This window comes from Panthera onca, chromosome E1 (genome assembly GCF_046562875.1).
Source record: "Panthera onca isolate mPanOnc1 chromosome E1, mPanOnc1 haplotype 2, whole genome shotgun sequence".
Taxonomy (NCBI): Eukaryota; Metazoa; Chordata; class Mammalia; order Carnivora; family Felidae; genus Panthera; species Panthera onca.
Window position 1 is genome coordinate 23,749,091 of NC_138352.1, and position 27,388 is coordinate 23,776,478.

Consider the following 27,388-nt stretch of genomic DNA (forward strand, 5'->3'; position numbering starts at 1 on the left):
ATAAACAAAGCAATTAGATTTAACCTAATGCCACTGCATAGTACACAGCATACTTCCCTTTAGAATTTCTGAATGTTCCTGTAACAGACAAGACTTATTAAACTTAATCTAATAATTTGAAAAGGTGTCACTCCCAACAGTCTACATCCATTGGCTCGATTATGGCATTATTATCATGTTATATTTTCACGACAACAAAGTGAATTCTGGCTCTCTGTTCAGAACATTCTTGATTCTTGTCTGCTCATTTTTCCTGATGAACGTTAGCATCACTTGGCCACGCTGAAAGAAAAATATGCCACTGGAGTCTTGATGGAGCAGACATTGCTATCCAGTTCAAGCACGTGGTCTTACTGGGAACTGATGGGTTTCAGGACCAGTCAAAAAGTGTGAGTAAGAGAGGGGCACCTGGTGGCTCAGTCGACTAAGCATCCTGTTGACTGCAACTCAAGTCATGGTGTCACAGGTTGTGGGATCGAGTCCCAGGTCGAGCTGACAGTGCAGAGCCTGCTTGGGATTCTCTCTCTCTCTCTCTCTCTCTCCCCCTCTCTCTGCACCTCCCCCACTCATTCTTTCTCTCTCTCTCTCTCAAAATAAATAAATAAACAGGGGCGACTGGGTGGCTCAGTCAGTTAACGTGTCTGACTTCAGCTCAGGTCATGATCTCACAGTTCATGAGTTTGAGCCCCGTGTTGGGCTCTGTGCTGACAGCTCGGAGCCTGAAACCTACTTTGGATTCTGTGTCTCCCTCTCTCTCTCTCTCTCTCTCTCTCTCTGCCCCTCCCCTGCTTGCTCTCTGTCTCTCGAAAATAAGTAAAAGTTAAAAAAAATTAAAAATAAACAAATAAACATGTTTTTAAAGTGTGAGGAGGAGAGTTAACCTATTTATTCTTCCATTTTAAACGTACTACTTACCATTAAACCCCCCCATCTGATATAAAAGCACTGTCTCCCTAATTACAAGTTTTATAAGAAATAGCTGTTGCACAAATCATTACTAGAACAAATGTATTTTGGAGATTTATTTCAATGACTAAATTTGTTCTTTGATCCGTCATAAAAAGAATCGAACTTCTAAATGTTCTTACACTGGATTCACTTTTATTCCTGGAATACAGACCGTTTCTGATCTATTTTTCTTTTAATATAGACCTGGATTTGGCTCATTGTTATTTTCTTTTGGATTTTCATTCATATTCATTATGAGCTGTTCCGGTCATTTTTCTCTTGATCAATAGCTTAATCAATTGTTAGAATATGAAATATTACACAAATGAGTTGAGCAATGTTTTGTATTTTTCCATATCCTAGAGAAGTTTAAGTAGAAAATAATTTTCTGTTCTTTAAATTTGGGGGGCATTACCTACAAAGCCATCTAATACTGGTTCTTGTGGGAGGCAGGATAGGAAAGAAACTAGAATTTTCTTTTTTTTTTTAACGTTTATTTATTTTTGAGACAGAGAGAGAGAGAGCATGAACAGGGGAGGGTCAGAGAAAGAGGGATACACAGAATCTGAAACAGGCTCCAGGCTCTGAGCTGTCAGCACAGAGCCCGATGCGGGGCTCGAACCCACGGACCGCGAGATCATGACCTGAGCCGAAGTTGGACACTTACCGACTGAGCCACCCAGGCGCCCCAGAAACTAGAATTTTCAAAAACCTTTTCAGTTTTACTTACTTATTTTTTGTAAATACTCTGTCTTGTGTCACTTTTGGCAATTAAGATGTTTCTAAGTCACCCAGCCTTACATCCCAGTCTTGACCGTAATTTTACAGTCTCCCATAATTTTGTGTTTTCTGCCTTTCTTTCTGCTTTCTAGATTCGTTTATCTTTTTAAATTCATTTATTTGCATTTTAGCTTTTTTAATGCTCCCTTTTGTCTTTTTCTTTTTCTGCTCTGTTGTTCTTCAAATTCATTTCGCAGGATGCTTCATTTATTTTCAATCTCTCTTCTCCAGTAATAAAATCATTTTGAGACCATTATTTCCCCTTGACGTAGAAATTTGGTCAAGTTTCACGTTTTCACACACTGTTGTCATTTTCATAAATATGTTAATTGTGTTTTATACTTTTTATTTCCTTTTTAATCCAGGTATTATCTGGGATTGCTTTTTACTTTTATTTCTAAAGGTGGGTTTACTGTATTTTCCCCTTAATTTGGTTATGCGTTTCTAGTTTGCCTCTGGAGTAAAATAATGCTAACGTTATATTAAGAAAAATTTCAAACACACCCCGAAGTAGAGAGAAAGGTAATGCAAATCTCATGTACGTTACATCCAATGTCAAAAAAACCCAAAAAACTAGTGGCCAATTTCACGTCATTCATAACACCCTCCATTTCTACTCCCTCCCTCCACAAATAAATTACCCGAAAGTCTGTCTCAGATGTCGTATCAACTGGTTCATAAACATTCTGGTTCCCCAATAGCTGTTGGCAAGGATGTGGAGAAAGGGGGATCCTCACACACTATTGGTGGGCACGCAAACTGGTGTAGCCACTTTGGAAAACAATAGGGAGGCTCCTCAAAAAGTTAAAAATAGAGCTACCCATGACCCAGCAATTGCACTACTAGGTATTTATCCAAAGAACAGAAGAATACTAATTCAAAGGGATACATGCACCCCAATGTTTATAGCAACATTACCTACAATAGGCAAACTATGGAAACAGCCCAAGTGTCCATCGATGGATGAATGGATAAAGAAGATGTGGTGTATATACAACAGAATATCACTCAGCCATCAGAAAAGAATGAAATCTTGCCATTTGCAATGACGTGGATGGAGAGAGAGTATTATGCTAAGTGAAATAAGCCAGTCAGAGAAAGACAAATACCATATGATTTCACTCATATGTGGAATTTAAGAACTAAAACAAATGAGAAAAAAAGGGAAAAAGAGAGAGAGAGAGAGAGAGAAGCAAACCAAGAAACAGACTCTTCTTAACTGTGGAAAACAAATTGATGGTTATGAGAGGGGGGGATGGGTAAAATGGGCGATGAGGATTAAGGAGGGCACTTACGATGAGCACCGGGTGATGTATGGAATTCCTGAATCGCTGTATCGTACACCTGAAACTAGCATTATCACACTGTATGTTAACTGACTGTGGAATTTACATGAAAACTTAAAAAAAACAACAGCAATTCTGCTTCCTCGTGGCAGGTTCCTCAATATTTGTGGCAATACGCCACTGACGTTGGGTTAGTTTAGTAATGCTGGGTATTCTCAGATTCTTGCGGTCTTGGCTACTTCAGTCAGGTTATCTTCACTTTCTTCCTTGGAGAAGGACTTGATAAGTAGATATCTGATTTCTGTTGCTTTTCGTTGTTTTAAGAAATCTGCAATTCTTTCTGCAAAAGGACCTTTCACGTGACCCATCCTCTCCCACTCCTTAAATACGCCTTCCGGTCGGGGTTAAGATTCAGCAAAGACCAGAGTTCAGTGTTGCCATGGGGAAGACCCAGATTGCGGGCACTGCCTTATGCAGCACTGGTGTCTCTGTGCGACCTCCATTCACGGACTCGTCACGGTGACGCTCCCCACAGAGATCTGACAAACTGGCTAGGCCAATCCCCTTTGGAAGCTTAGGTTACGCTTTTCCAGGATGAGCCAGGAGATCCATCCAGATACTGTTGGCATAAATCAGTGAAGGAAATTTGATCACCTGTGTGAAAAGGTCTGGGGCAGCAAAAGCAAACGTTCGATGTCAGTGACGTGATACGAAAAAGGATTGGCTGATGAAAAAAAGAAGTACACATTCTTGCCTCCTTTCCTATGATCTCGGACTTTCAAACTACTCTACCTCCTTTTTTGGCCAGTAAAATAGAGAAAACAGAGTTCGCTCAGAAACTACTGGTTGGTGATCTCAATCCGCCCCCCCCCCCCCTCCTGTCTCTGGAGAACACACAGATTCCCCAGCAGCCTTTCAGCAGAGATTATGGCTACAGATTGTGCTGCACCAGAGGAAACCCGGCTAACGTCCCTGAAAAAAGAAACCATATTTCAAATGATCTCAACAGAGAAGGGGAAAGAGCTATCCAAGATAGGCGTTTAAAAGAGGAAACAGCTCAAATGGGATTTCAGAAGAAAAACACATTCGTTACTGTCATCCACAGGATGAAGAAACGGACTGGTTTTAACAGGGCGGGTGGGGATGGGGAGTCGGGAGTTAACTGGAAGCTGCCTGCAGGCTACTTTCCTCAGAAACCAAGTAATCATCGTCTACGCAGATCCTTAACCAAGCTGACGCTGTAAAAGGACTCGCGACAGGATTCGCTGAAGAGGAATCTCCTTTTTAATTTCTTTATTCCTTTCCACACTGCAAGTTGAATTGTCACGGTCAAACTCGAGCTCATCTATCGCAGGAAAGGAAATGCACGTGTAATTTGGAATATCTTACTTCAAACCGTTGAGGACAACCTGCAAACCAACCTTCCTTATTGAGTGAGGCGTAGACAGGGACCCTACGCCGTGCCAGGACTTGGGCCCCGAATGGGCAGGGAGAAAGCCATCCCGGTATCATGACAGTTTTGAAGAAACACCAGACAGGCTAAAGGAGAAGAAAGGTGTGTGCAGTAAGACGCGTGAAGTTTCCCTAAAAACAGAACGAGTTGGGGGGGGGAGTGAGAAATTCAATTGGTAGATAGGAGGGTATGTCCTAGGAGGCCTCAATTCCCAGCTATGTACCCTATCCCAACTTCACCTCTCAACAGTGACACAGATTTAGAGACAGTGGTAGCAGGTATGGAGATAAGGAAATGGAATTTAGCCCAGAATTTCGAGGGGCGCCTGGGTGGCTCAGTCCGTTGAGGTCATCATCTCACAGCTTGTGGGTTCGACCCCGCGTCGGGCTCTGTGCCGACAACTCAGAGCCTGGAGCCTGCTTCGGATTCTGTGTCTCCCTCTCTCTCGCTGCCTCCCCCTCCCTGCTCATGCTCTGTCTCTCCCGGTCTCAAATAAAAAACATTCAAAAAATTTTTTTAGAATTTTGAGGAAACATTAGATAAGCTTGTTCCCCCCCTGCCCCGAGGAAGCCAAGGGTAAGAGGGGATCTCACAAGCAAATGAAGGATTATTACAAAGTGGATGGCACCAACAGGGACACAGCAGGAATCCCAGCGGCCAAAAAGCGAAAGCAACCAAGTGACCATCGGCGGATGAACGGATACACAAAACAGGCTCCATACGCACAATGGAATATGCTTCAGCCTTAAAAAGCAAGGGGAGTCTGACATGTGCTCCGACAAAGGACGAACCTTGACGACATTATGGTCTGAAAAATAAGCCAGTCACAGAAGGACTGTGACTCTTTGTATGTGAGGTCTCTAGAGCCATCACGTTCATAGGAACAGAAAGTCGAATGGTTGTTCCCACGGGCTGTGGGGGCGGAGGGGAGAGCTGTTTAACCGTACACAGTTTTAATTTTGTGAGATGGAAAGAGTTCTGGGGAATGATTGCTCCACGATGTAAATGCACTCAACACTGCCGAACTGTTCACTTAAGAGCGGTTAAGATGGGAAATATTACGTTCTGTCGATTGTATCATGTTGTCATTCATTAAAGAAAAAAACACAACGCACCAAGAAGACAAGGCTTCCAATTGCATCCACAGAATTTAATCAGACAGAAGAGCCTTTCTGGTTTTGCAGATCATGAAGCATTCAGCACAAGGTACTGAGAGAGGCTGTGGTTTTCGCTCTCCTCTTGCTAGACCAAAGGGGAATATAAGAATTTATGTCGTATCTGGAGCTGTCTGGTTAAGAAATGAGGTTTTTGGCCTGCTTCTTGCCCACTGCTGGCTGGGTGACTGTGAGTGAGTCATTCAACCTCTCTAATCTCCGCTTACTCACCTCACCCGAAAAAAATCAAGCCAAAGGGCTCAGAAATCTGGACCATAAGCAGTACTGACATGACCATTATAGCAAGGGACATACCAAGATTGTTCTTGAGAAGGGGATGCCTGGTGTTTAGAATTTCCAGCTTCCAGGAAAACCCCATCCAGTCCAGATCACAAGGGTCCAGAGAAGATCAGAGACCCTCTGACATGTTCCCGGGACATCTGCACACCTGTCCACTAGAGGCCCTGTATGTATGATGTTCAGACAAGGACAGTGCCTGGTTTGAAAGCCACAGCCTGGCAAAGCCAAGTTATTTGGAAGGACTGGCCTGTTCCGGTGGAAGAGAGGTGAGCTCAGTTTTTCAACTCCTTCCCATGCCATGTGGCACACCTGTCCCCAGAAGGAAACTGTTTGGGAATACTTCCATGTGCCTAGGGATGTTGTGCTACCCAGATGCCCTAGGATTTCACTTTGGATCTGATCAGTCTCACTGGGATCAATCTCTATGGGCCTCCAGTTGTATTTGAGCAGTTTTCCAGATGTCTGTGGTACAGGAAATGGCCAAGTAGGAACCATAATACACCTGCTAAATAGTCTGTTCTTTTTTTACCTAAGCCCTAAGTCAACTGAGTACTTTGTGATAGGAGTACTCAGGTGACCCAGAAGACTTTTCCTTCTGCCACACTGCTGAACAGATAGATCTGCCTCCATGTCCAGTGACAGTCCCAGAGACAAGGCCACCCGCCACTCTAGTGCTGTGTGCACCACCATCACCTGGCACGGTCAAGGGCACCACCAAGAGGTAGCCCTTGATGGCACTCACAACACATAGTCATCACGCGTGTAATACATTCAAGAAAGTATAAAAGAGAACCGACCTCATTATGTGCTTCACCCTTTGTATTCATTTGGGCCATTTCCTCTGAATTCACACTGACCTCATATTGCCTTCCTGCTGGAACTGCTGCTGGCCCTCTCCAGAGGTACTTCTTCCTTAAAAAATTACCCTCCCTCATTGTATTTTTAGTTTGGTTAACCAGTTATTCACATGGAAAAATAAATCTCGGTCTCTCCCCACAGAGAGAAGGCAACTCCAGATGGCTGGTACACATAAACACGAATGACAAAATAATAAAAACTTTTGTAAGGAAACCTAGGAGAGCATCTTAATGATTGAGGGGGGCAAGTATTTCTGAAGTGTCTTAAAAGAATAACCACAAAGAATGATGAATTGGACTATATTAAAAATAGGAACTCCTGTTCATCAAACGGTTCCATTAAGAGAGTAAGAAGACAGGTGTTAAAAGAAGGTATTTAAAATACATTTACCTGACAAAAGATGCATATCCGTAATACATGAAGAGTTCCTACACATCAACGAGTTAAAAAAAACTAGACATCATAAAAGAAAAATGGGCAAATGTCTTGAACAGGCACTGCATACAAAAATTAAAGTACCCAAATCGTCAATAAACATATGAAAAGGTACTGCACTTCATTAGTCATCAAGGAAATGCATATTCAAACACAGTAACACACACCCAACGTGGATGGCTAGAATAAAAACCACAGAGAATTCCAAATATGGGCAAAGATGTGCAACAACTGGCTCCCTGTTGGTCTGAGTATAAACTGGCATAAAGACTTTAGGAAACTATTTGGAACTATTCACCAAAGCAGAACATATGCATCCCCTATGGCCCAGCAATTGTGCTCCCAGGACCATATGCAATAGAAATCATACCCTATGTATGCATAGGTGGCTGGGTGGCTCAGTCGGTTGAGTGTCCGACTTCGGCTCAGGTCATGATCTCACAGTTCGTGAGTTCAAGCCCCGCGTTGGGTTCTGTGCTGACAGGTCAGAGCCCAGAGCCTGCCTCAGATGCTGTGCCTCCCTCTCTCTCTGCCCCTCCCCTACTCATGCTCTGTCTCTATCTCTCTCAAAGGTGAATAAACATTAAAACAAAAATTATAAATCATACATATGTTCATCAAAAGACATGGTCATGAACATTCACAGTTAATCACAAGAGCCCCAAAGACAAGCTCCCCAAATATCCATCAAAAATAGAAGCATATATATGTATATATGTATGTATACATATATGTAAATTCATGTATGCATATGCATATACATGTGTGTGTGTGTGTGTGTGTGTGTGTGTGTGTGTGTATCGTTTTTGATGATGTAAATTGTGAATGAATCCCCAAAACACAACGTTATTAACAAACACAAGCCAGACACAAAATGGTATATACTGAATGATTTCTCTTCTAAAAAGTTCAAAAACAGGCAAAATCCACGTACAGTGTTAGATGTCAGGACAGTGGATGCCCTTGGGGGAGGGAGAGACTGGAACAGGGCACAAGGTGCCTCTGGAGAGATGGAAGTAACCCCCCCTCCATAATGCAGGATTTGTGTCCTTTTCTGGATTCGGTTACATTGCGGTAAAACGTTTCCAACACTTATAAAAAAATAAATGGACCAATTCTCCCTAATTCTCCAAGAAAAACATGCCATTCAAAACAGTGCGTTTGCTAAACCAACCGCATCTCCAACTGGTGGAAATTCAGATCATAAAGGAAAAGGAGCTCAGCTCCCATACACGGGAATCCGTGGTCCTCTCAATGACCTCTCCCCCCGCCCTCGCCCAGATCAGTGATCAGAACAGGAGCCACCTAACCTCTGTCCCACACCCGGGCCACTGATTCTCATGGCTCTGTAAGCACAGCAGTGTTCACAGCATCAGGCATCACAGCGGATGTGTCTCTAGAGCGTCAACAGCGGTGATAAAGAATGCATTATGTTTGCAAAAACAGTTTAGCAATTGCTTCAAGCTTTACCCGGATCCAGGAGGGATAAGACAGGCATCGTGCTCCCCAGTTTTTCTGACGAGCAGGCTGAGATTCAGACAGCCTAAGTGGCATACACAAGTTCCCATAGGCAGTACGGAAGGTGACGGATGGGTGCCCCAGTGCCTAGTGCAAGCTCATGTCCACTGCATCGGATAAGAGGAAGTCAGCAGACAGAAGGAACGGGATGAGAATACACTGAAGATGGCTTGGATGGGCAAATCCGACAGGTGGAGAACGTGGGAGCGTGAGACACCTGCCCAGAGGGTATCTGTGAAGACCCTGGGAGCCCCAAACTCTGAACTGAATGCAGATTATCTGCACGCTGGGATGGACGAAGAAACAAAGTAGGTGGTTAGTTGGGGTAGGAGGCTCTGCTAACATGAGCTAAAGACCTAGACTGCGGGCGGGGGGGGGGCGGGGTTTGGGGGGGAGGCTTATGCGGGAAAGGAAGAGGTCTTTTGATGAGGCTGAAAAGCTGAATTACGATGGGAACACAGCAGTTTTCAAAGAAGATCCCAAAGGCCTACACATGGAAAATGCCAGGAAATTTACTGAAACGAATAAACACTCCCCCCCACCCCCGCCAAAAAAAGTTATTTTGAAGAAAGAAGTGGGCTCCCTTTTCCCCAAAAAAGGAAAAGAATATGTTTTTCTTTCAGTAGAGTTGAGGCTAATTTTTAAAGGTTAGGATTTCTGCCTAAGAATTCTAATGAGGACAAAGCATTATTGATTTTACAATAAAATATGGCCCGGATGGATCACCTACCTCCACGAGGACAACATGGTTTTACAGGAAACTCAAAACTGGGACTAGGAAAGCGAATTCATCTTGATTTTGCTGTTCCTAAAATGTGCGACCTTGAGCGAATCACATCAGTTCTCTGGGCCTCGACATCAAAACAAGAGGTCACTGCTAGACCGGCTAGGAGACGAAGATTCACAGATAGGGCTTTGTGAAAAATAACAGACACAGGGCAGCCAAAAATTCAAACGGAGGTATCTGAAGACAGAAGCCAATGAACACTTACTAAGCATTTACCGTAGGCAGACCCCCATCTGACGTCTATTTCTCGCATCTCACGACAGCAGCGAAAAGCTAGAATTGTTAATATCATTTCCCAGTTGGAGATCGGTTCAGAGAGGGAATGGACTTGTCCAAAGACACATGGTGATGAGTGAAAAGAGACAGAATATGAAAATCTTTGAACCTCCCCAGGCATGCCAGCAGCCTTAGCAGGACTCTTGCGGTTGCTGTAACTGGCCACCTTCGATATTCTGTCAAAATGTATCAGCATGCCTGACGTTTCTTCCCTACTCGTCACACCGCGAAAAATGTTTCTGCTTGGAATCCTGCAAACAGGCAGGAAGAGCTAGAACGTGGTTTCCAAAGGCTTTCTTCCTAAAGGAAAGTCCCTGAGCTGTAACACACAGATAATTTACCTTGAGGAGTCAATAAATCTGGCCCTGGCGCTCATGCTCACCACGCATTTTCTTACTCTGTACAACCAGTGTGTCTGCTTTTGGAAGCCTCTGGCAGCAGAAAATGCTAGGAAACACATGCTCTTTGCATGGCCTTGGCGTGAAGGTGGTTCCCAGGGGTCCCCGATGCCGTGAGCCTGGGGCAGGAAAGCTCCCAGCGCTGTCAGCCCGCCACCCCTCGGGCCAAGGTCCCAACACATCAGTATTTCTTTTCCTGCTGCTGTGATGTCGGACCCCCCTCCAAACGTGACTTGTAAGGCTGGAAATAAAACTCCCTTTAGCTGTTGTTTGAGTTGGCTTCTGTGGGAGAGGAAGACTTATGTTCTTGAACCGGCTCCCACACTGACCGAATCAAGATATAGGATTCTTTTTTTTTTTTTTTAATGTTTATTTATTTTTGGGGAGAGACAGACCATGAGCAGGGGAGGGGCAGAGAGAGAGAGAGAGAGAGAGAGAATCTGAAAGCAGGCTGCAGGCTTTGAGCTGTCAGCACAGAGTCCAACGCGGGGCTCGAACTCACGGACTGTGAGATCATGACCTGAGCCGAAGTCGGACGCTCAACCGACTGAGCCACCCCAGGCGCCCTAGACGTGCGATTCTAGTAACCAAACTGTGGTCAAGGTACGTCAACATCAATGCTAAAAACCTGGTATACTTGCTAGGGCCACTGATAGCAGATTCCTTCTAAAACTGTGAACGACCAAGTAAAAAAAGAGAAAGAGTTCTTCACTCTCCCCAGGCTTGATGACAAAGGGAGAAAGCTCATTTAAAAGAACCGACTGGGGCACCTGCGTGAGTCAGTCGGTTGTGCGTCCGACTCTGGCTCAGGTCGTGATCTCACAGCTCATGAGTTCGAGCCCCGAGTCGGGCTCTGTGCTGACAGCTCGGAGCCTGGAACCTGCTTCTGATTCTGTCTCTCTCTCTCTCTCTGCCCCTCCCCCACTCATGCTCTGTCTCTCTCTCCTTCAAAAATAAATAAACATAAAAAAAAAAAAAACCGACCAAACAGGGGCACCTGGGTGGCTCAGTGAGTTTGACACAGGTCAAGACCTCACGGTTTGTGAGTTCAAGCCCCACACCAGGTTCTGTGCTGTCAGCAGGGAGCCTGCTTGGGATCTTCTGTCCTCTCTCTCTGCCCCTGCCCCGCTCATGCTTGCTCTCTCTCTCTCTTAAAAAAAAAAATATTAAAAAAATAATAACCAAGCAAACAAAAAACACATTATGTTCCTTAGCACTCCAGGGGAAGAGAGAAAATTCAATGCTTCTTGGTTGATAATTGGGGTGGGGCGGGGGGGAGGGCTTCATGAAATGGCAGAAAATACATCTGTATCCAGGTCAGAGAGGAGGATAATCCTGAAAGGGAAGGAGCTGGGGTCATCCTAGATCATAAATTCAAGCACTAATCCTTTATGTCTGTGTAGGACCATGGGTTTCCCAAGCAATGACACAAATTATCTTATTCATCGACTCTTAGGAAATACAGAAATAGACCAGTTTTTTACAAGGCTCGTTGCCTCAACCCCCTGATTTTCTCCTTCCAAGTTTACTTCACTGGGGAATTTAGGCATTTGTCAGATTTAAAATATCATTTTTAACTCTGTATCCATGGGTCCCCAATTCTGTTCTTAAAAGGCGTCTGGCTCTTGGGAACTGACACACTTGTCCCAATGTTGTATGAAGATATCAGAGAATATCCAGGGTCACCTGCGGGGCTCAGTCCATTGAGCATCCGACTTCGGCTCAGGTCACGATCTCACGGTTCTTGGGTCATCAGGCTCTGAGAGCCTCACATCAGGCTCTGTGCTGACAGCTCGGGGCCTGGAGCCCACTTTGGATTCTGTGTCTCCCTCTCTCTCTCCCCTTCCTCTGCTCGTGCTCTGTCTCTGTCTCTCTCCAAAATAAACATAAAATGAAATAAAATAAAATCAGAGTAGAAATAAGTCTTAAAGAATGATTCTACATTTCGTTACAATAAAGGACTATACATAGCAAAGGTAAAGTATAATTAAATTAGTGAGGATCTCAAGGTTGTTATTTATAGACCCTTAGAAGTGTGTGTGTGGGGGTGTGTGTGTGAGAGAGAGAGAGAGAGAGAGAGAGAGAGGGAGGTTGGAAGAGAAGGAGACTGCTTATAGGGAGACAAGAGATGGAGAAAGTGAGAACAAAGAAGTCAAGAATGTTCTAGAAAAGGCTAGTGCTGAGTATTAGAATAGGAAGGATCTCAGAACTCCCGCTGATCCAGCCCCGTCATTTCAGGCGCAGAAAGGTCTGAGAAGTCAGCTGAAGGGAGACAAAGCTTAGCTTAGACTCTGGTCCACTGAGCCCCTCCGGTTCCCTCTCTTTCTGTAATAGGACATTCTTCTCTAATCCTAGAAATACCCTACGCACAGGGCTCGACCACCTTTACGTTTCAAGTCCCTGGAAGATAAAATCCCCCCGTAGAGGGAAAATTCCATTACAGTGCTTCTGAGGCAGAAAGTGACATTGAACGTGAGCCCTGATTACAAGAATTGGTTTTTCTTGGTCCCGTCTGGTAGTTTACCCGGCGTTAGGAGATCAACAATCTAGAAGGGGAGTATGGGGTTGCTAACCGAAGTGGGGGCCGAGGGTGGGCACATCTCCCGGCTCTGTGGCGGCTGCCCCCACAAAGCCCCATCAAGGCTTGTCTTGGCCTTGACAGGAGTTTTATAAATGATCCGTTTGAGAGCTGTGCTATCAGCTGTGTGCTACTGTGGACAGCTGCTTCGATGCAGAGCTCTCTCATAGCCTGGAATTATCAGCTCTTTGCATATGTGCTGCTGGAGATAAGGAAAGAAACGTGTTTTCCTTGCCTGGAAATGGACAATCTAAGGACAGTGGGAAAGGTAAGAGAGAGGTGCGGAGGGCAGGATGCAGAGAAACCAGAAGGAAGGTCCTTTGTTACATTTGTGCAATGTTTGCTTCTTTCCGTTGCTTTATTTTTTCCCTTCTGTTTGTTACAATCCGGACACAGAGTAGGTGCCAAGTCAACGTGTCTCTCTTTAATTTTTTTTTAAACTTTATTTATTTCAGGGACAGAGACAGAGCACAAGCAGGGGAGGGGCAGGGAGAGCCAGGCACAGAATCCGAAGCAGGCTGCAGGCTCCGAGCTGTCAGCACAGAGCCCGACGTGGGGCTCGAACTCACGAACCGCGAGATCATGACCTGAGCCAAAGTTGGACACTTAACCGACTGAGCCACCCAGGCGCCTCTCAATGTGTCTTTTAAGTTTCCAACAGGAAAAGCGACGCTACGGTTTTGCATGATCTGGGGGATTAGGACTGCCTGGAGGTTCTTACTAAAATTGCCAGCAGGTGACCCCCGCCACCAGCTTTTGGTTTTGAACAGTAGAAAAGGATACACAGTCTGTCCCACGCACAGAATGTCACCCGTATGCTATAAAGAAAACCTCCAAAATCATGACATCATCGTGAAACGAGGCACACAGACAAAATAAACTTTGGGAAAGCCGTCAACGAGTGTCCATTAGACACAGTCGGTCGATGTGGCTGTCCCACACGCCATTCTGAAGGGGAAAGCCATCGTCGCTCCTCCAGGGACCCCGGGGAACGGCATCAGCGGTGCCCTTCGACAAGAAACAGCCCTGCTCAGAGCCCTCCCCTCGCCCCAAATTCAGAAAGTCCTCGCTGCACACATACAAATTTATTAGCCTATCGACACAACCTATTACCATAGACATCCACTCTCACGACTAACGCTGCTCAGGTCCCAGAAGAAGCTTCCACAAGTCTCCCCCCGTGTCTTTAAAGCAAACGGCTGAATGCCGACAACTGACACGGGTCTGGGCTTCTGCTGACGCGGACACGAAGGTGGACACAGATCTGGTTCCGGGAAGGTTTGAGGGAGGGAAGCAGTTGGCGGCGAGAAGAGACAAGTGGCTTATCGAATGGTGCTGATCACAGAGCACGCGGTACCTACTGGATACGAAAGTAGCAGGTGCACCAGCTCGGCTAGTGATGCTGAGCGTTCATGTCCTGGCTTCACCTCTTCTTCCAATTCACGGCCCCAGAGGTGCTCACAGGCCAGCCCTGTGCTCACAACAGGTGCACTGGGAGGTGGAGGGACGTTCCGCATCACAAAGCGAATGGTGCCACTCAAAACCTCGTGAATACGTAGGGTCCGGGGGAAACAGGCAAAGCAGGACACGGGAGTCTTTGCCTGGGCAGCCCGGTGGATGCTGAAAGCCAGGCTTCGGAACGGTTCTAATTTTATGAAAATGTTTCATAATGTGCAATCCCCACTTTTAAAAACGAAGCGTTAAGGAAGACGTTTGTTGGGATGAGCACTGGGTGTTACGCACAGGGGATGAACCAATGGATTCTAACTCCTGAAATCATTATTGCACTGTAAGGTAACTAAGTTGGGTGTAAATTAAAAACAAAACATCGGGGCGCCTGGGTGGCTCAGTCGGTTAAGCGTCTGACTTCGGCTCAGGTCACGATCTCACGGCTTGTGAGTTCGAGCCCCGCGTCGGGCTCTGTGCTGACAGCTCAGAGCCTGGAGCCTGCTTTGGATTCTGTGTCTCCCTCTCTCTCTCTCTCTCTCTCTCAGCCCCTCCCCTGCTCACACTCTGCCTCTGTCTCTCCAAAATAAATAAATTTAAAACATTTAAAATAAAATACTATCTTGGCCCTTTCAGAAAAACACCTTTTCCAATCCCTGCTTTGGATAGTTTTTGTCAATAGGACAAAATTAGTAACAGAATCAGCATCTGCCTGAAATTAAGCATAAAAAACGGAAGATACTGCCTAAGTACAGACTAGCTCATGATTTGTGTGTGTCCTAATTTTACGACCCGTCTAAGCATTGCTGACCCATCAACAGAATACCCAGCTGAGCAACAGAAGGACATCTAGTTATCTCTGGCATTTGACCAATACTTTCAGACATGTAAAAAAAAAAAAAACAATAGATTTCAACATACTTTTCTGTTCTGTTGTTAGGAAGGAATATCCCTAAATAGAGGAGAAGAGAATATATGTCATTTAACAGTTTATTAGCTTGATTTAGGACTTTCTAACCATTCAGACCGATGGGATACGGGACCTCCACTTGCGTTCGTGTTCAGGGACCGGACGGCGTGGAGGTCAGGGCTGAGGGAAGTCACGGGACTTAGAAATGTCATCCTAAAAAAGAAGCAGGCACACAAAGGAGGCTCTGGTTCCAATCAAGCCCGAGGGCCCTCAGGAGCTGGACTTTCCAAATGAGAGATGTCACAGACATGCTCTCACAATATCTGAGTGATTGCACAGGGGAAGAAAAAAGTCACAGGATCTAGGGTGAGACCATCCAGAAAACACCTACATTCCAAATGTATGTTGTTTTAACGTTTTTAAGTTTTACTTATTTATTTTGAGAGAGCGAGCGACCGAGCACAAGCAGGGGAGGGGCAGAGAGAGAGGGAGAGAGAGAGAATCCCAAGCAGGTCCCCCTGCTGTCAACACAGAGCCTGATGCGGGGCTTGAACTCACGAACTGTGAGATCACGACCTGAGCCGAAACCAAGACTCAGGTGCTTCAGCGACTGAGCCACCGAGGCGCCCCTACTCTGAAATCTTTACTAATTAGAATAGCAGGTCAATAGTGGAAAAGGGAGAACAATACAGTAGTAACTATTGAAGTCTGAAGTTTAACGAATAAGAAACAAAGACAACGGAAGGGGTACGTTGTCTTTTGTCTCCAGAACATTGGCAGATCAGACTTATAGATATTTTAATAATTATCGCGATTTCCACCTACTAATATTCCAAGAAATGTTCTACAGAGTTCTGGGGCCAAAACACCTTTCCATGAGTGAGTGATAGGACTCTTTCATGGAATTTTGGAACACATGGAGGGTTTTGTTTTCTTTGGTCTCTTACACCAGACAAATGCCAGTAAAGAGAAGGAGATCTTCTGGCTTCCGACCAACAGAACTGTGACAGACCTTAGGGCACAGAATTCTGGCAACAGTGAGAGAAATCTGGAACCCCTATTCATAGACAGACCCTTGGGAAGGGGGCCACAGGGAAACACCGGGCTGGGGTGGGAAGGATCACAACAGGCAGGAGGTTGGAGGAAGGATGCTTGACATTTAAAGCCACGAGTATATTTTTAATATAAAAAAAATGAAATAAAAGTTGCACACGTCAAAAAGCTACACCACAGAAATAGGAGAGAAATCAGAGAACCATGCAATCCTAAAAAGGAGAAGTACCCAACACCCATCACTCAGATGCAGCATTTTAAAATATATCCATCTAGACTATGCATTTCTTCATAACTGATTTGTAAAATGAAATTATTTTGTGCATATGCCGTTCTACACTGCTTTTTAAAAGCACTAGGGATAAACAGAAAACATCACTCCTGGTACGAACTACGCATCGACTTCATTTTAAATGACTGTGCAGTATCCCATTGTACGAATCGCCATAAAGTGTTTGCTGAATCCCTTACCATTGGGCACTTAGGTTGTTTCCATAGGTAAAGATTCTAATGTTTTATTATTTTCTTGACCTGGAAAGGAAAGCATGTGTATTTTGTTTGTTATTTATTTTTATTTCTTTTTTTGAGAGAGCGAGCGAGTGTGCGAGCAAGGGAGAGGGGCAGAAAGAGAGAGAGAGAGAGTCTCAAATAGACTCCACACTCAGCTTGGAGCCCGGGAGCCCGATGTAGGGCTCCATACTACGACCCTGGGATCATGACCTGAGCCAAAGTCAAGAGTTGGGCACTCAACCGACTGAGCCACCCAGGTGCCCAAGGTAGGTATGTTTTGAAAGTTTTTAAATCGTGTTACAAACTTGTCTTCTATGAAGGTTATTTACACTTTGTCCTTGAATTTTAATGTATTTTTTGAATATCTTATTTCTACTTCAGTAGATTAAGGTACATGTTTTTCATGGCCTAATTAATACTATGCATTTTGGCATTGCACAATTACTGCTGATAAACATAGGAAAATGATGTTTCAATATTTTAATACTTACATTTTAAACTAGTGAGCATTTTCCCAGATGTTTATTAGTTATATGATTTTTTTAAGACATTTCCTGGTTATGTATTTCTTTTGCTGGGATGCTTTCTTCCTTAGATTTTAAGCATTTTCCTTATATTGACAATACTTATACATTTTTATGTATGTGTTTATATACACTTACATGTTTTTGTATATATGTAGCAAATGTTCTGATTTGTCATTTTTAATCTCTTTGTTTACGGTATTTACAATTTTTTAGTATTTATTTATTTAATTTGAGGGGGGAAGGGGCAGAGAGAGAGAGAGAGAGAGAGAGAGAGAGGGAATCCCAAGCAGGCTCCTTGCCATCAGCACACAGCCTGTCGACCAGGAGATCATGACTTGAGCCAAAATCAAGAGTCGGTGCTTAACCCACTGAGCCACCCAGGCGCCCTGGTATTTACAGAAATTTTTAATTTTTTTAAATGTTTATTTATTTTTAAGACAGAGAGAACAGAGCAGGAGCAGGGGAGGGACAGAGAGAGAGGGAGACACAGAATCCGAAGCAGGCTCCAGGCTCCAAGCTGTCAGCACAGAGCCCAACGCGGGGCTCGACCCCATGAACTGTGAGATCATGACCTGAGACGAAGTCGGACCCTTAACCGACTGAGCCACCCAGGAGCCCTGGTATTTACAAAAACTTTTAAACGTCTTTACATCTTCCAGGTCTTTTCTTTATGACCCTTGTTTTTCTTTGATGATGTTTTCTACGTAGGGTTGTGCTGCTGCTAACATGAAACAGACATTCATCTCTGATTTTAATTTTATTCTGAAATTCATTTTCAGTGACTGCTGAGATTGAATTCTAATTTTTTTTAAATGACAGATAACTGACTTTTCATCCAGGACTGACACTCCATATTTGAAATCCCATGTCAATGTCGTGTGTGTTAAGTTCTGCTATTCTATGTTTATGTTGGCACTAGAAGGACACTTTTAAAATTATTATAACTTCAGGATATGTCTTAAATCTAAAATGACATGGCTTCTGTCTTCTATTCTTGAAAATGTTTTCTTTTTATGTATTAAATGGGTTTTTTTCCAAAAGAGGGAATTACAAAATATGTGCATCAACTCCTCTTCCCCTCTTCACCTCCACTGGCACCAACAACACCATTACATGCACAGACTAATTTAGGAAGAAACGACAGCTCGCTGTATCGAGTCCGTCAATCTACAAAGATGAGCTGGCTTTCATTCATACAGATTTTCTTTTACGTTCCTACTAAAACTTTTCTTTTATTTCGTATTTAAATGAACACACGGCAAAACTGGCTTTTTTGGGGAGCACGGTTCTATGAAATTCGATAGGTATCTAGATTCGTGTGACCATCACCTCAAGTCAGCGTATAAAACACATCTATCACTCTGATGTTGTGCTCTCGCTTGGTAGTCTTACCCTCTCCTTCATCCCTAACCCCCAGCAAATGTTGATCTGCTTTCCATCACTGCAATTTTGACTTTCTGAGAATATCAGATAAATGGAAATTTTTGTCATATAACCTTTTGAGCCTGGCTTCTTTCACTCAGCATAGTGCCTCTGAGAACCATTCAAGCGGCTGCATGCATCAAGAGCTTGTTCTTTTTCAATGTTGAGTAGTATTCCACTGTATGGACATACCACAGCTTTTTTCTTATTCATTCACATGTTGAGGACAGTCGTGTCGGGTCCAGTTTTCAGCCATCATGAACAGAACTGCTATAAACCATCTGGTGTAGGTTTGTGTGAACTGATTTTTTTTTGTCTCTCTCAGATAACTAGCAAGTTGTCTGGTTTCCAGGTCGTTCAATAAGTTATATATTTAACTTCCCAAGAAACTGCCAAATTATTATTTTTTTATTTTACAGAGAGAGAAAGAGAGAGTGTGGGCAACAGAGACAGAGAGAGAGAGAGAGGGAGAGAATCCTAAACAGGCTACATGCTTAGTGCGGAACCCGATGTGGGGCTTTGATCCCACAGCCCTGGGATCATGACCTGAGCCAGAATCAGGAGTCAGCCGCTCAACCTACTGAGCCACCCAGGCGCCCTGCCAAATTATTTGAAAGAGTAGCAATACTATTCACATTTCCAAAGCAATGTATGAGAATTCCAATTGTTTCAGCCCTTGTCAACACTTGATACTCTGTGAAGGTTGTGTTTTGTTTTTGTTTTGTTTCTTTGGGGTGTGTGTGTGTGTGTGTGTGTGTGTGTGTGTGTGTTTGGTCTTTCTAACAGTTATGCAGTGGTATCTCATCGTGGTTTTCATTTACATTTTCCTAATGGCTAATGAGACTGAACATCTTTTCATTTGCTCAACTGCCCCTTTGGGGAAATGTCTGTTGAAGTTTTTGGCCCATTTTTTAAATTGGGTTGTTAATTTATGTTTTTTTACTTCTGAGTTTTGAAAGTTCTTTATATATTCTTTAAAAAAATTTTAAGCTGTACATTTATTTATTTTTTAAGTAAACTCTACTGGCAACTTGGGGCTCTAACTCAGGACCCCAAGATCAAGGACCACATGCTCTGCAGACTGTGCTGGCCAGGTGCCCTGTAAAATTCTTTATAAATTCTACCTAGACGTCCTTGTTTAGATACGGGATTCTGAAATGTTTTCCCAGTCTGTGGTTGGTCTTCTCGTTTTTTTGGTTTTTTTTTTTTTCATGACTGCTTGACTATTTAGTGATGATTAAATTTTGAACTTTTTTTTCCCGTTCTTTTTTATTTGGGGGGAGAACATTTAAATGCTACTCCCTTAGCAAATTTCAATTATGCAACTGTGTTCCCAACTACAGTCACCATGTTTTATGTTAGATCCTCAGGGTTTACTCATCTTGTAAATGAGAGTTTGTGCCCTTTTACCAGCCTGTCCCTACCTCCCCAACCCCAAGCCTTCAGTAACCACGTTTCTTTTTGTTTTAAATCTGATTTTAATGGTCTATTTATTTTTGAGAGAGAGGGAGAGACAGAGTATGAGAGGAGGAGGGGAAGAGAGAGAGGGAGACACAGAATCTGAAGCAGGTTCCAGGCTCTGAGCTGTCAGCACAGAGCCCGACGTGGGGCTCGAACTCACGAGCTGTGAGATCATGACCTGAGCCGAAGTTGGACACTTAACCAACTGAGCCACCCAGGCACCCCAGTTTTTTTGTTCTTAATGTTAGTTTTGGGGAAGAAGGGGTAGAGAGAGAGGGAGACCTAGACTCCAAAGCAAGCTCCAGGCTCTAAGCTGTCAGCACAGAGCCCGGCGTGGGACTCAAACTCATGAAGTGCAAGGTCATGACCTGAGCCAAAGTTGGACACTTAACCAACTGAGCCACCCAGGCACCCCTGGTAACCACTTTTCTGTTCTCTGTTTCACTTTGACTTTTCTTTTTGGGTCCTCATAAAAGTGATACTACATAGTACCTGTCTTTCTTTTAGCAGTGTCTTTGGCTGAGCAAAAGTTTTAATATTGATGAAGTTCAATTTATCCATTTATTTCCTGGATTATGCTTTTGGTGCCATGTTTATGAACTCTTTGGTCACAAGTCCCCAGTGAAGTTTTTTATAGGCAGGTTGTGTGTATTTCTTGTTGCCATTATTCCTAAATAGCTATTTTTGCTACTATTTTGAATGGGTTATTGACTTTTCATTTTATCTAAATATACCTTAAAATGTTTATTAAGATGCAGAAGTCCTATGTCCTACGTGGCAATTTTCGTTGAAACTCTTTCTTCCAATAAATTGAACATATCTCTGTTTACACAGAATTATGGTTATGTAATGTCAAACAGGTCACATGGCATATTTGTGACAGATGTTTCCATTTGCATCTATCTCATTATCAATAGCCTACAAGAATACATGAGTGTCAAAAATATTTTAGGGGTAGACTAGATATCTAAAATATAGATTAAGAAAAATAAAATAAAATATAGATTAAGATATGGATATGACAGAATACATATTCTGGCCACTTGCACACTTGTTACGAGGTAAGAATTAAGAACTATGACAGATGGGCAAGTCGGTCATAATGATGATCTAACCTCAAGTACCCAGATTTGCCTCTGGTGTAGGGCCATGCTCCTACGAACTGAAGGCAGTAAGTTTTTAACCTAAGTTCTGAGAGTAAGAATCGAGAGGTAGCGAGCCCACGTGAGTGTATGTAAAAATGTGAGGGTGAGCATATGTGCATTTTTCTGGGCAAAAAGACTGAAATTTCATCACTCTCTAAAAAACACCATTCCATTTCAAGAAGGCACATGCCTGTTCTCTCCCCATTCTCTCATCTCAAACATATCCAACTCACTGTACAAATTCAACAAGTATGTTTGAACGAATGAACGAGTAAATATTTACTGAATTACTCTTATATGGTCAAGACATTACAAGTGTATCTTACATCTGCATCTTACAAGCGTAAGATTTTTCTTGTTTATTCATTTATTTTGAGAGAGAGAGAGAGTGCGCAAGAGGAGCAGAGAGAGAGAGAGAGAGAGAGAGAGAGAATCCTAAGCGGGATCCAGGCCGTCAGCATAGAGCCCGACACAGGACTCGAACTCATGAACCTGTAAAATCATGACTTGGGCCAAAACCAAGAATCAGAGGCTCAAGTGACTGAGCCACCCAGGCGCCCCATGATTTTTATTCAGCAAACATTTAGTGACTGCCTCCTTTGGCCAAGGACCCTAACTGGAACATGGAACTTCACGGACAAAAGGGCAATGATCCTCCTCTCAAAGAGAAAGGCGTAACAACAAATGTATTTCAGTGGGAGAAGTACCAGGATAGGAGTGTTCATTATGTTTGGAGAAGGAGCGCCTGACCTGCTTAAGGACTGTGGAGAAGCTTCACAAATACAGTGGTGGTTGGGTGGAGACCAGAGTGCTGATAACAACTGAGCTCTAAGTATCTTCCAGAACACGTCAATGGCACACGCTGGGAACTTGAAGTTATTGCAGAGTGAGTGTGATACGGAGGCTGGGAGCCCATCTTCAATTGTGTACATTCTCTTTACCGTGGATTTTGCTAGTGTTTATCAAAGTCCAATCAGAGAAGCGTGAGCATTCCAGAAGAAATAGCGTTTGAAAACACAGAGCTGTTAAGAGACAGTGGCTGAGTCTTGCGGGAGGATAAAGTGCGACGGATCCCTAAGTCCTGAATATACAGGTTCAATTTCCAGAAATACCAGTATAAATACACAAGCATTTATGCAATCAGGTGCACACGATAGCACTGTCAAAATGGTCTCCAAAACAGGAAACGACTTAAATGTCCATCATTAAGAGACCGGATAAAAACTTCTGGTACGCTCCTATAATGGAATATTTTCAGTGTTAAAGAGATCGAATTACATCTTTTCAAATTAAGATCTTTTCAAATCTGTTTGAAGTTAAGTAAGGTCTTCAAACTAGCGTAAGCCATGAAGTGATAGGATATTATCTCATATTTTTAAAAGCCTACAACATAAAAAAAACAATGCTTGTGTGTTACGAGACGTTCAGTGATCATTAGGTGTATAGTGCTGATGGCCCCGATTTTTTGCACCTGTCTCCATCCTTGCCTTTTGCCACGGATTTTGCAGCTTTTTTGAATCCTGAGTGGAATCTCTTTTCCCGTTCCTTGGTACTGAGTTCAGTCACGTGACTTGCTCTGGCCGGTGGACATTAGCAAGGATATAGTTATTTCAAGGAGAGGCTTGAAAAGCCTCTGGTCTATCCCACTCGTGCTCTTGTGCATGGCCACTACTGTGAGGACATGTCTGGACCAGGCTTCTGGAGAATGACAGATAAGGAGGACAGAGTTGAGTCACCCAAGTTATCCGAGCAAAGACCACCCTAGATCAGCCTTCAGCCAGCGGATTCCCAGACATGTGAGCAGACCCAGACAAGATCAGAGAGCCATCTGGCTGAATCACGGCTGACCACAGACACATGAACAAGGCTGGCTCAGATCGCAAACCAAGTGTGGAACCCAGCAGCCTTGTAAAATAAAGAACTGTATGTCTCTGAGGTTTTGTGGTAATGCCATGGAATATTATTTCAGCCACAGATAACTAATACGCTGTATTTGTATATAACACAGGCTTACCAAATATCTGGACAGATGCACACCGACTATTAATAGTGGTTACCTCCAGGGAATGGAATGGGCGGTCAAACACTGAAAGCACTGCTGTACTCTCTAAGAAACGGGGTTGCTGCTTCTGATTTGATTCATTGTCCTTCTCTACCCCGTTCTTTAAATGTCAAAAATAGAGTAGATAAGAAAATAGATCCTGATTCTGGCAGCTGCCTGCCGCCTGAAGGGTAAGTCTAAATGGTTACAGCACCGACTCTATGTGCAAAAGTGTTACAACAGCCAGCTTTTGTTCTGGTCTGGACACTAATAGAACATCGGTGAATGAGCCACGTAACCGCTCTTTTTTAGCCCATTTTTCTGCTGTAAAGGTGCAAGGGGTTCCTGCGGGGGGGTGGGGTGGTCACTGAGATAATCATGGTGTCTACTTTGAATGATAGAAGCCATGACGGAAACTGTTCAAGCTACCTGAAACGACGTACCAATGAGCAAACACTCTGAAAGTACTTAGCATGCCGATGATGATGAGGATGATGACGACGATGGCGGTGGTGTGTGTATTTCTAGCCCCAGGGACAGCCACCTGATCTCTTAAACCCCTTGAGGTTGATCTAGTTTGTGGACTAGGTGATTAAAATAAATGAGATCAGGTGGCTGGATACTGATGCGTACAGTTATTTCACTCATTCATACCAACCATCCAGAAGAAGATGTGGTTAATGCTTAACCTTCACCAAGTCTAGAAAAAGACAGTAATTACAAACTACTATTGATTTGGTTGGACTGCCCTCCCCACCTTAAGCTTCAACAAGTGCTGTTAACTGCCTGCAGGGCGTTTAAAATAACTGTAGAAACCCAAAATATCAGGGAAGCATCCCTTGGTGAGAAGCACAGAACTGAGAGGTAGGAGGTATTTGGTCCCATTTCCTCATAGGTGGATGACCCACAATATCAAAATTTCTCTTTGTCTATGTGTCCTCATCCATTTAATGGAAATAGCCAAAGTTCTCCTGTTATGAAAATCAAATTCAACCATTTGCCATCATCTCCCTACTTCCACGTTAAAAATAGTGAGACGTCTGGCAAAGGATCAATAATGAACTGATGAGCTATTGCTATGGACCCTCTCCCTATCTCTTATAACCAAAAGATTTTCACTTTATTATTATTATTAGGAAGTACGAGTGGGGGGAGGGGGGAGGGGCAGAGAGAGAGAGAGAGAGAGAGCGGGGGGAAGGGGGAGAATCCCAAGCAGGCTCCACACTTAGCATGGAGCCCGACATGGGGCTCAGTCCCAGGATCCTTGGGATCATGACCTGAGCCAAAATCAAGAGTGGGAGGCTCAACCGACTGAGCCACCCAGGCGCTCCTTGACTCGTTATTAATGTCCCTTTCTGGTATGCTTTACTTTCCAAATGTCCACTTGGGGAGATAGAAAAGATCGGCTAGAGTCAGGGAAGTTCCATGATTACCCAGTCCTCTTAAATTCATAGTACAGTCAAGGGAAAACACACCTTTATGAATCATACCAGACCAACCATACACTTACATTTAAATGTAAATATAAATGTTTATTTACAAGTGCCTACCTAAGAGACATAAAATAATTTGTCCAACATCATACGAATCAAATAGGGACAAAAATCTAAGACCCTGCCCTCCATGTCAGAACAGCCTCTCCAACATTCCCCAACCAGTGCATGTCTGTAGAAGCAACCCATAGCGATCTGTAGAGCTAAAAATTCGAAAGAATGTGCAAAACATTTCCACTCAGATAAATCGCTTATTCCCAGAAAAACTAGAATAACATCCCTACATGTTGAGTTTGCTGAGAGCTTGCAGAGACAGCCTCAAACCTTTTATTTTCTAGTCTAAAAAAATTTTTTTAATGTTTATTTATTTTTGAGAGAGAGAGACAGAGGCAGAGCATGAGTGGGGAAGGGGCAGAGAGAAAGAGGAAGACACAAGACTCCGAAGCAGATCCAGGCTCGGAGCCATCAGCACAGAGCCCGACGCGGGGCTCGAACTCCTGAACAGCAAGATCATGACTTAGGTTGAAGTTGGATGCTCAACCGACTGAGCCACCCGGGTAGCCCCTCAACCCTTTTAAATAAAAGCAACTTCATATGCTTCCTCCCAGATTCTCAGTGGCTCACGCGAGCTCTGATGAACATCCCCAGGGCCACTGCCGTCCCTTCCTCCTCCCCAGCAGCAGCTGTCTGTGGTGGCACAGTCCCCAAACCCACATTACTGAGTTGTACCCACAACCTGCTTCTTGGCCATGTTGTTCTCCAGATCACGTTAAAAGTCCTACCACCTTGCATGGGGTCTCACCTTCCAATTCTTTGCTAAAGGCCCATTTCTTCCGAAGGGTACAAAACCGCCTCAGCGTCCCTGCCCCAGCAGTCAGGATGTTCTCTGCTTACAGATGTCTCCAGCCCTTTCCAAACTCTAGTCTTGATCTTGGGAAAAGAAGTAATTAGCCTGATGGGGAGTAAACTGCCATGTCAGCAATTTTCTCACTACTGGGTTTTGAAGAAACAGAGGCGCAAGCAGGTCAGGAAAAAGTGGACCGCTGCTGGGTGTTCATGCCCCACTAAGCTCAAATACCAACCACTCCACCCAGAGCTCATTAGTTCTGACCCAACACTGCTAATTGCCCTGAGCGCTGAATCAGCTTTCATGGACACTTGGAGACACACTCATTAACGTTTTAACCTCAAAGTGCCCCGTACTTTGAAGACCTAAGTCTCACAAGTTGACGTAAACTCGAAGAAGAGCATACACCGGGCGCTCGAATAAGGCAAAACGGGTCTGCTTTGTGGGGTCCCCATGAAGACAAAAGTTGTTATTATCCCTCTGGAAAGACCCCTGGCATATTATTATTATAGGCAACATTCCCCCTCTCTTGGAAACGCGAGCATAGAGGTGTTTCTAGATTGGTGGGTTTTCGATCAGGGTTTCTCAACCTCAACGCTACTGACACTTTGGGATGGATAATTCTTTGTTGTGGAGCTGTCCCGTGGAACGTGGGGTTTGAGCAGCGTCCCTGATCCCCACCCACCAGATGCCAGTAACACGCTCCCCCCCCCCCCGCCCCCAGAGCATGACAACAACCACACGTGTCTCCAGACATGGCCCAATGTCACCTGGGAAGCAAAATCACCCCTTAGTCAGAGTCAGTGCTTTACAAGATTGTCACCTACATTAAAAAAATAGAATAAAATAGGGGCGCCTGGGTGGCTCAGCCAGTTGAGCGTCAGACTTACACTCAGGTCACAACCTCGCAGTTCATGAGTTCGAGCCCCACATCGGGCTCTGTGCTGACAATGCAGAGCCTGCTTGGGATTCTCTCTCTCTCTCTCTCTCTCTCTCTCCCTCTCTGCCCCTCTCCCGCTCGTTCTCTCCTTCTTTCTCTCTAAAATAAACATTAAGAAAATTTTTAAAAAGAATTGAATAAAATAAGATAGGATAGAAATTATCAGAATGAACTAAGGGAAAGTATTCTTTCATGAACATTTATTTCACACTTGTTTACTTGTATGATTATGCATATAAATAATGTGAATTTTAAAAGTATGAATAATACTGATAGAGTACATCAACTTTCAAAAAAGTATTTATCTGTGTTACTGCTGAATTTCCCACTTAGAAACGTCTAATTTTTTTCTCAGTGATTTATGGCATGCTTTTTGGGGTTGTTTTTAATTTAATATAGTTTTCTACCAAAACTAATGAAATTTTGTCTTCTATCAAGTTAAGGCAATTATGGTAATATATCTGTACCGTAGATACACAAAACTACCAAAACAGAACATCACGGGTCATCTAGCAAATTAGCGAGTCTTTACTCTGTGCTGAAGGACAATGTGTGAAGCCAGATCTTGCCATGTGAGGATTTATCGCCTATTTCAGGATAAAATCTACTAAATAATGTCTGTGAACATCTCACTTTGTGGACAGATCACACAGAGTTCGTTGGTGAATACTGGAGTCGTACAAGAAATGGTATTTGCTCAGTTAAGGCCATCCGACACAAATCCATAAAAACTAGAACACAAATATAATGGTCAAATAATGTTTAACAACACCAAAGCTATTTCAAGTTTCATAGGCCACTCATGTACACACATGTACACAC

The 27,388-nt window shown here is 43.7% G+C and overlaps 1 protein-coding gene across 1 annotated transcript in view; it reads right to left on the minus strand.

Moving 5' to 3' along the window:
- HS3ST3A1 (heparan sulfate-glucosamine 3-sulfotransferase 3A1) overlaps nt 1-27,388 on the minus strand; it is a 100,703-nt gene that overhangs the window by 2,458 nt on the left and 70,857 nt on the right. The gene's annotated exons all lie outside the window — the stretch shown is intronic.